The sequence below is a fragment of the Cherax quadricarinatus genome, chromosome 24 (genome assembly GCF_038502225.1).
Source record: "Cherax quadricarinatus isolate ZL_2023a chromosome 24, ASM3850222v1, whole genome shotgun sequence".
NCBI lineage: Eukaryota > Metazoa > Arthropoda > Malacostraca > Decapoda > Parastacidae > Cherax > Cherax quadricarinatus.
Genome location: NC_091315.1, coordinates 220057 through 230667, shown reverse-complemented (window position 1 = coordinate 230667; position 10611 = coordinate 220057).

Genomic DNA, 10611 nt, shown 5'->3' with positions numbered 1-10611 from the left:
AGAAAAAGAGAAATCTTTGAGTGTTGATTCAATTTACTTTTTAATTAAATTTGATATTTCCTCAGAAGTTTGCTTATTTTTTCTGAGTTTGTATTTTTAACTATTATTACTTTATGATAAAGTTAATGGTTAGAATTAATAGTTTGAGAACTTAGGACAATCTTTAATTATCCTAGTTATCAGCTATTTTAAAAGGGGAGCGACGGAAATGTATGTTGAGTCTGGTTCTCTAGTGTTTGCTTGTAACTAGAGTATCAGAAATGCTAATTCCTTGATACCTTCATATCCCGGTTGTGTCAGGAGACTCATGCTTTGTACACACCAAAAGGTAATTTTTTCATGGGAACTAATGTCTTGCCAGTAGTGACGGTGGGGTAAGAGATAAGATTTCGTTCGGATTTTTAACCCCGGAGGGTTAGCCACCCAGGATAACCCAAGAAAGTCAGTGCGTCATCGAGGACTGTCTAACTTATTTCCATTGGGGTCCTTAATCTTGTCCCCCAGGACGCGACCCACACCAGTCGACTAACACCCAGGTACCTATTTGCTGCTAGGTGAACAGGACAACAGGTGTAAGGAAACGTGTCGAAATGTTTCCACCCGCCGAGAATCGAAGCGGGAGCTTTAGCCACCAGGCCACCGGGGTGGTGGTGGTCTTTATAAGCGCTGGGTAAGAAGATATGGTGAGGAGCTTTGGTTGAGCTCAGAACTGGAGGCTCTATGTAAGGATTTGGTGGCCAGACTGCAATGGGGAGACAGCCAAGTCCCCTTGTGAGGTCTGGGGACCTAGAGTAGGAGTCTGGCTGGTCTTCTTGGAGTGATTTACTAAAGATTATTTGAAACTTTTAAGTGAAAATTCAGTTCAGTCAGTTAACTTTATTGCGCTGTCTCACTTAACTTGCATCTTCCCTAATTATCTTGGTAGCAGATCCCTCTATCTTCGACCAAGTACATTGTAATAATTAGGAAATAATGAATTATAAAAGTGTGAAATATAGTGTTTAATTTCTTCATCTTTGTTTTGTTGTTCTGTCTAAAACTGACTTGTGTGTTACTGTTTTAGCGGAATTGGAGTAAATTCCTCAGTAGTATTTAGTGAGGCAAGATAGTGTATCACTGACTTAACTCATTACTCAAACTTTCCCATACTGAGGGTCAAAAGGGTCTGTCCTGTTCACCTGTGATATATCAGTAAGTACATGAATCTTAGGCAACTGGTGTTGGAAGCATCTTGGGGAAGGGGAATACAGACCCCCAATGGAAACTAGATTCCAGACGCTGGGCGATGCGAGATAAGTATCCTCGTGTTGCATAGCCCAAGAATGTAAAGAGAGCAGCGGAAAATGCTTGTGGAAATAGCAGAGAAATTGCAGCATACGTTCCGAATGCTGTTAAATATTAGCATCGAAGGTATGTAACAAATCAGATTTGGCTTTCAAAAGTTATCAGATGGATACTTATTCCTAATTTTTTTCAATAAAACTGGCAAATTATAATACAGGCCTAAACTAAGTCAAACCTTCCTTTAAGAAACACCAGTGCTGAAGCGAACCTAGAGAGGAATTCTCTTATCTTCGACAAATAATATTGAGAGTAATAATAATAATAATAATAATAATAATAATAATAATAATAATAATAATAATAATAATAATAATATCTTTATTTCTACAAGTATACATGTACAAGGTATACAGGTCTAGCGGACATCAATGACATACTACTTTATAGAAAGCTTGTTATGCAAATTAGGTCAGTTTTGTCCCAGGATGCGACCCACACCAGTCCACTAACACCAGCATCGTAGTAGTGTAGAATCTCCACTACTACGGTGCTCTTGACACTAACTCCAAGGCTGAGAGACTGATCACCTTATCTTTTGCATATAGTTCTAATGTCTTCAAGTTATATCCTAGAATTTGTATTGATACAGCCACTGGATGACGAAACGTCTACAATAAACATACCCAGATACTTGTGTCTAATTTTTATCTTGTCAGAATTGCAAACTATTCACGTACAACATGTCCGAGTGTTTGCTCACGAGTCTTATTAAACCGTTGTTTATACAATGAATTTCTTCCAACATAACACAATAACAGTGTATCAGGCAAACAAGATGATATTCCTGATAAAATTTTGATGGTAAAGCAGGAAAAATAAAGGTGAACAAACAATGGGAAAACATCTCTTCTCATGATGAGATAAGAGATGATAACTCTACACTCGCAGCATTGCAGGAACGTAAGTCATGGTATAATAAACTCTACACTCACAGCACTGCAGGAACGTAAGTCATGTTATAATAAACTCTACACTCGCAGCACTGCAGGAACGTAAGTCATGTTATATTAAACTCTACACTCGCAGCACTGCAGGAACGTAAGTCATGTTATATTAAACTCTACACTCGCAGCACTGCAGGAACGTAAGTCATGTTATATTAAACTCTACACTCGCAGCACTGCAGGAACGTAAGTCATGTTATATTAAACTCTACACTCGCAGCACTGCAGGAACGTAAGTCATGTTATAATAAACTCTACACTCGCAGCACTGCAGGAACGTAAGTCATGTTATATTAAACTGAACATTCGTAGCACCGCAGGAACGTAAGTCATGTTATATTAAACTCTACACTCGCAGCACTGCAGGAACGTAAGTCATGTTATATTAAACTCTACACTCGCAGCACTGCAGGAACGTAAGTCATGTTATATTAAACTCTACACTCGCAGCACTGCAGGAACGTAAGTCATGTTATATTAAACTCTACACTCGCAGCACTGCAGGAACGTAAGTCATGTTATATTAAACTGAACATTCGTAGCACCGCAGGAACGTAAGTCATGTTATAATAAACTCTACACTCGCAGCACTGCAGGAACGTAAGTCATGTTATAATAAACTCTACACTCGCAGCACTGCAGGAACGTAAGTCATGTTATATTAAACTCTACACTCGCAGCACTGCAGGAACGTAAGTCATGTTATATTAAACTCTACACTCGCAGCACTGCAGGAACGTAAGTCATGTTATATTAAACTGAACAGGAACGTAAGTCGTATAATAAACTCTACACTCGCACCGCAGGAACGTAAGTCATGTTATAATAAACTCTACACTCGCAGCACTGCAGGAACGTAAGTCATGTTATATTAAACTCTACACTCGCAGCACTGCAGGAACGTAAGTCATGTTATATTAAACTCTACACTCGCAGCACTGCAGGAACGTAAGTCATGTTATATTAAACTCTACACTCGCAGCACTGCAGGAACGTAAGTCATGTTATATTAAACTGAACATTCGTAGCACCGCAGGAACGTAAGTCATGTTATATTAAACTCTACACTCGCAGCACTGCAGGAACGTAAGTCATGTTATATTAAACTCTACACTCGCAGCACTGCAGGAACGTAAGTCATGTTATATTAAACTCTACACTCGCAGCACTGCAGGAACGTAAGTCATGTTATATTAAACTGAACATTCGTAGCACCGCAGGAACGTAAGTCATGTTATAATAAACTCTACACTCGCAGCACTGCAGGAACGTAAGTCATGTTATAATAAACTCTACACTCGCAGCAGGAACGTAAGTCATGTTTGAGGGGCCACTCAGAAGGGGCGAGCGTCTTGTTTACTGCTAGAGTGAGTAATTGATCACAGATGCTATGCGTGGTCAAATGACCTCTGCTCCTTGCAGCGGTGTTGCAACGTGTATTTTTATAAGAGACAGTACATCTCTTATTTAGCAGGACAATTAAGGAAAATCCTGCTCCCACTTTATTACCATAGTAAAGATAGTGTACATTGTTGTTATGATTAAGACAGCAAGAAACAAACATTCTGCTTTGCTTCATCGAGGAGTTGACAAGGATGCAAGGTACTAGGTCAGCGTTTTTTTTGTGCTGGGGGCAGAGACGGCATGGAGCACTGTGGCGTCTGGCAGACTAACTTTGACTCTACTACGAGACACTGACGCCAGGATAACCAGCAAAGGACACTGATCTGTGCGTTAGTGTGAATAAAGTGTCTCACACAACACAATAAACACTTAAGAGAAGTGTGATCAGCTTCTCTTGTGATACATTGTGAACAATAAAGACGAATCTTGTTGAACATAGTGTACCAGTGTGCGTTTCCTAGACAATGGAAGACGTGGACATCCAAGGACACTTCAGCTTCTATCAAGTCACCGATATCTGTCGAAGGTGTTGAGAACACCATAGCTCACGTTACAAAGAGCAAGGTATGTTACGAATTTCTTGTAGATCGGGGGATTGCGCAATTCTTGAGTCACAAGGAGTTTGTAATCAACCTATAATCGGCAGTAAGGTGTGGACTTTTGAGTCCAAACAAGTAAGTATTCGTCAGCCATCATCGAATGAAATATGCTGACATAACACCCCCTAGGGGTAATTTATACTTACAAATTGTATCTCTTGACAGCCCACTGTTGTGATGGTTTCGACAGCTTCTAGACCTCGTCTGCAGGGGCGGCTGTGTAGACGATTTGCTGTCATTTATCAGCTAAGTGTTCATTATATATATTTATAATGAACACAGCAGGTAAGGCCAAATAATCTCAACAGAGCTTTTGGTCGTGTTCGAACCGGATAAAGACCACACTGTGGTCCAAATATGTTGTACTACAGTGTACAAATAACCTATGAGCCAAGGTCCTTCGAAAAAAGCTGTAAAACTAGCGTTTTACAATATAAATCAGCATAAATGAGTCCCTCCAGACTCAATCACAGAGAATGGGCAGCCAAAAGAAAACGGGCGCTCACCCAGCGTTCACCCAACGAAAACGGGAGCTGGGTGACTCACCCAACAAGAAGACGGGGGATGGTATCCTGCACCCTCCATCAACTGCTTCAATCTGGAGAAATCGCTGAATAAGACAACACAACCCAAGTGATGATGTTTGTCTGAGTGTATATATACACAGTGTTTATAATGTTTATAGACAGAAATTAAGAGACAAGATTGTGTTAAAGTTTGTTTCTTATAGATCTACCTGTTATATTAAAGGAACTTATATATAAAGTGTAAGCTTTCAAATATATATTAACAGTGAAATTTATATATGTGTAAGTAATGTTCACGTGTGATTACAGTTATACAGTGACATTTATAGTGTACAGTGAATGAAGTGTATAACGTTATTTACGATTAATTATCCTGTCAGGCTGACACAGCAAACTCTAAGCCGTAAACATCAGCCACATGTACTCTGTACCCTCATGGTCATTAACCCTGAGGTTAAGCTTAGTGGGTCAGTAGTGTCTGACTCGATTATTGCTGACTTAAGCATAACAAAAACTCAGCTGTTTATAGCAGTACAGTGTTTTTTAAACACTCTAAGTGTGGTGCTAGAATTTCAGTATACCATTAAAATGGCTTGTTTGAAAACTCAGTTTCAGTCTTTACAGACTAAGATTACACAATTAGAAAATCTAATTTCAGTCTGTCTAGGATTAACTCAAGATACAAACATAGATTTTGATGATCTTGAGGTCAAGTTTGAATTATTTACACAACGTATGAAAATAATTAATTCAGACTATACACATTATGAAAATAAATTTCTTGAATCAGATCCATCTGAAGATGAAATTAAAAATGTTTTGGATACTTTTAGTGATCAACAATTAAGGTGGACAGGAGTACAGGCTATCTGCCGTAAAACTCTGTCACAGAGACCTACTGTAAGTAGTGGTCAAACACCTGTTACACCTGTAACAACAACAAGTGTCCCATTACCAAGCTTACCTACATTGTCATTACCTATTTTCCAAGGTCATAATTATGAAGAATTCATTAGTGGTTTTCAATCCATAGTAAATTCACGAACTGACATAGATGAGATTGCTAAGTTCAATTATCTTAAATGTCTTGTGAAGGGAGAACCCTATGAACTGATTAAGTCATTTCCGGTGGTTAAAGGTAATTATCAAATAGCCTTACGTGTCTTAGCAGACAATTACTTTGATGATGACAAGGCCAGAGTTAGACATGCAGTCTTAATATCAAGCTTGAAGCCACCCAAACATTGTTTTTCAGACTTACAGGCATTTAGAATCACATTAGACAATAGTCTCATATCTCTAGGTGCTAAATATGACCTAAGACAATGTGATTGGTTTATCAGTGGTATTGTACAAGATAAGTTGTCACCACAAACTATTGAACGATTAAATATTATGTTCAATAAACGCTATTTCACTTGTGAGGAAATTAGCAATGGTTTACAAACAATAGTTTCATGCATGCAAGCAACGAGACAAGATGAAAAATCCACAAATCCCGTGGATAATAAACCTTCAACTCAGTATAAAAAGAGTATACCTACTCCCACTAAACCACATAATGGGAAATCCCATATAGGCATTTATCAAGCTGTGAATACAACAGACAGTAAACAAACTGTCACACATAAACGTACTCCAAAATGTGTACTTTGTGATGGAACACATTGGGCACAGTATTGTAGTCAATACACATCAATGGAGGCACGTAAACAACGTGTTCATCAGCTGAAAAGATGCATCAAGTGTTTAGGTGAACACAAGGGATGTAAATGCTCACTGAAGAAGTGTTTTAAATGCAAGGGTATGCATCATACAGCATTATGCCCAAATACTTTTGCTGAACAGCAGCAGACTTCCACAGAATCAGGAAGTCAACAAGCAACAGCATTAAATGTGAGAGATAAGTTTAAAGCAACTGCTCTCCCGATAGCTCGAGTTGAGTTATCTAATAAATTACACAAAACCAATGTGCTAACACTATTTGATCAAGGCTCACAAAGGTCCTTCATAAGAAGATCAGTGTTGCAGAAACTGAATAAACAACCCTATGCCAAAATACAGTTAGATATAGCTGGTTTTTTCCACAATTCTGGTAAACAGACATATGACCTAGCCAGAATCACTGTTGGTCTAGGAAACAGGAAAAAGACAGTAGAAGCTGTGGTAGTAGATGATTTGCCTAAGTCTGTGCAGATCCAGGGATTAAAAGAAACAGTTGCAGCACTGAAAGCAGCTAAGGTCAAGTTAGCCTGTCCTGACATACAGACGGACACAATTAGTCCAATTGATTTAATCATTGGAAGTGATTATTATCACTGTTTTGTGCAAAATATAGTAAGTAAACATGATGTTCACTTGCTGAAAACAGCAGGAGGCCACATGATATGTGGTCCCATTCCCTCTCAAAGTGGGAAAGAAGCTGATATTGATTCAGTGGAAAATGTACTAGTTACGAGAATAACCGCTGATCATGTACCACAGCAAAAATTATCATTACTGGAAGAAATGAATGAACCAGTTGATAAGTTGTGGGATTTAGATGCGATAGGTATTGATGTAAATAAACCAAGCCCACAAGAGTCTCAGACTTATAACCAATATTTGGACACTGTCAGATATAAAGATGGACAGTATTGGGTTAGGTTACCATGGAAATTAAATCCACCACATCTACCTAGCAATTATCGCATGGCTTTCGGACAGATGAAAGCACAAATACATGAGCTCAGGAAGAATCCAGAGTTACTGACTGTCTATGATAATATCATACAAGAACAGTTGGAGAATAAATTCATTGAGGAAATAGTCGAAGATAAGTTGAAGACAAACGCTCATTATCTCCCGCACCATGGAGTCAGAAAAGATTCTGAAACCACTCCACTACGTGTTGTATATAATTGCAGCGCACGTGCAAATAAAGATGTAGCAAGTCTTAATGACTGTCTGATGACCGGACCCTCACTAACTGAGAAGCTTGGAGACGTGCTTATGAAATTTCGCACAAACCCATATGCCTATACGGCTGATATTTCAAAGGCTTTCTTAAGAGTAGGACTACAAGAAATAGATAGAGATTATACTCGATTCTTGTGGCCTGAAAATCCACATGATCCTCAAAGTCCTGTGAAAACTTATCGTTTTAAATCAGTATTATTTGGTGCAACATCCTCTCCATTCTTACTAGAAGCTACTCTAAATACACATTTGAAGAAATCTGAAAGTCCCTTCAAAGAAGTCTTAAAGAAAAGTTTCTATGTGGACAATCTTCAAGGTACTGTGAATAAAGAGGAGGATTTGAAATCCTTATACAGAGAAGCTAACAAGGAGATGAAAGAAGCAAATATGCCTCTAAGGATGTGGAATACAAATTCAAAGCAATTAAGGGAACTTATCAAAGAAGATTTCCCTGAAACTGAAATTCCTGATTGCAACAATATGCTGGGACTTAATTGGAACACACAGGAAGATACTCTGAGTCTCAAAAGGATAAACAATAAATCATGCAGTACACTCACTAAACGTAGTTTACTGTCAGAGGTATCACAATGTTTTGATCCTCTAGGACTCGTCTCACCTACCATAAAGGGTAAAATGCTTATGCAAGATGCATGGAAACTCAAAATTGGATGGGATGAGAACTTGCCTCTAGAAATGAGTCAAGCATGGGATGAAATATCCAAGGAGTTTAAACAACTTCATCAAATTAAATTTCCCAGACAAATAGGTCAAGAGGGAAACAAGTACACATTACATGTGTTCTGTGATGCGTCAACCAGAGGTTATGGCGCTGTAGCTTACATAAGTAATGCTGAAGGAAGTACACTAATTACTTCAAAGGCCAGGGTAGCACCCTTGAAGGTCAGAACAGTACCACAATTGGAACTGACAGCACTCTATGTAGGTACAAAATTAGCTGTCTATCTCAACAAAGTACTTGATCATCTCACTATTGAGAAAACCGTGATCTGGAGTGATAATGAAGCAGTTCTCCAGTGGTTAAGAAATAATAAGAGTAAGTTGGTCTATGTACTGAACAGAGTAGCAGAAATAAAAGAGATGCAGAGAGATTATCTCTTTCTCCACGTCTCTACCCAAGAGAATCCAGCTGACATGTTGTCACGTGGTGTCCCACTCAAGAAATTTGTGGATAATAAATTATGGCTCCACGGACCGAACTGGCTCTCTAATGAAAATAACTGGCCTCAGCAAAAAGCTCACATTATGCCAGAAGAAACAGTCTGCTTGAACACAGCAGAAATAAGTTGTGTAAATACTGCAGACACAACAGAAATAGTCATTGATGGATCTAATTACTCATCTTTGGGTAAACTCTTAAGAGTTACAGCTCTTGTCTTTAAATTCATTAAAGGAATTAAACCTGATTATGAATGTCTTGAACCCATTAAATACTGGGTGAAACTAATACAGAAAGATGTGTTCTCTACAGAATATAAATTTCTAGAAACACAAGATAAATTCCCAAAGAAACCTGTTATGATTAATTCTTTAGGACTTTATCTCGACTCAGAAAAGATTATAAGATGTCGAGGAAGAATTCATAATTCTTCACTACCTAAAGAAGCCATACATCCAATATTGATCCCCAAGAATCATTGGCTAACAAAACTGATTGTGCAAAACGCCCACAGTAACGTGTTACATGGTGGGGTAGCTGACACACTTTGTCATATACGACAATCCTACTGGATACCTCAAGGTCGACAAAGTGTGAAAAAACAAATAAAGGACTGTATTACTTGTCGTCACTACGATATGCGAGTATGTCAGTATCCAGGTCCACCTCCATATCCCTCTGAAAGAGTTTGTCATATCACTCCATTTGAGGTGACAGGTGTAGATTATACTGGACCAATAATTTTAACCAAAACAGTTGACAAAGTTCCCATCAAGGTGTACATCTGTTTGTTCACTTGTGCTACAACTAGAGCAGTACATCTAGAAGTAGCCACTGACATGTCTGCTGAAACCTTTATCAAATTATTCAGAAGGTTTGCAGCCAGAAGGGCATGTCCCAGACTGATGATTTCAGATAATGCAACGAACTTTGTTGCTGGTGCTGCTTATATAAGCAAGATCTTTGATCAACCAGAAGTACAACAGATGCTGAATCAACGCAGATGTCGTTGGAGATACATTCCTCCTAAATCTCCATGGCACGGCGGATTTTATGAAAGAATGATCGGCATTGTAAAGCGTTGTTTAAGGAAGACTCTTCATCGTCAGAGAATAGACTTAGAAGAATTCCGTACAGTTGTGACTGAAATAGAAAACAGAGTCAACAACAGACCTCTAACTTATGTTACCGATGATCTGGACAATTTAGAAGTGTTAAGTCCATCTCATTTACTCCATGGCAGAAGGCTCGAACCTGTTCCTCCCATGAATGATAAAGAAATCATAGAGGATCCTACTTATTTCGAACCTGAGCAACTCAGACGTAAATTCAAACACCTTAATAAAGTGATTGAACGTTGGGAGAAAATTTGGCGAGAAGACTATCTCACTTCATTGAGAGAACACTTCTATGGAGCTGGTATTCCTGAAAATCATAAGTCCTTAAGACCTGGTGACATAGTGATTATCGACAATGATGGTCCGAGGTCCCAATGGCCACTTGGAAAAATAGTGACCATATATCCTGATGCAAATGGAATCATCAGGACAGTTGATGTTTTGAGCAAAGGTGTAGTGAATAAGCGGACAATAAATAAACTAGTGCCGTTAGAATTACACAGTGTTGAAAACAAAATTAGTGATTCTCCAGAAACC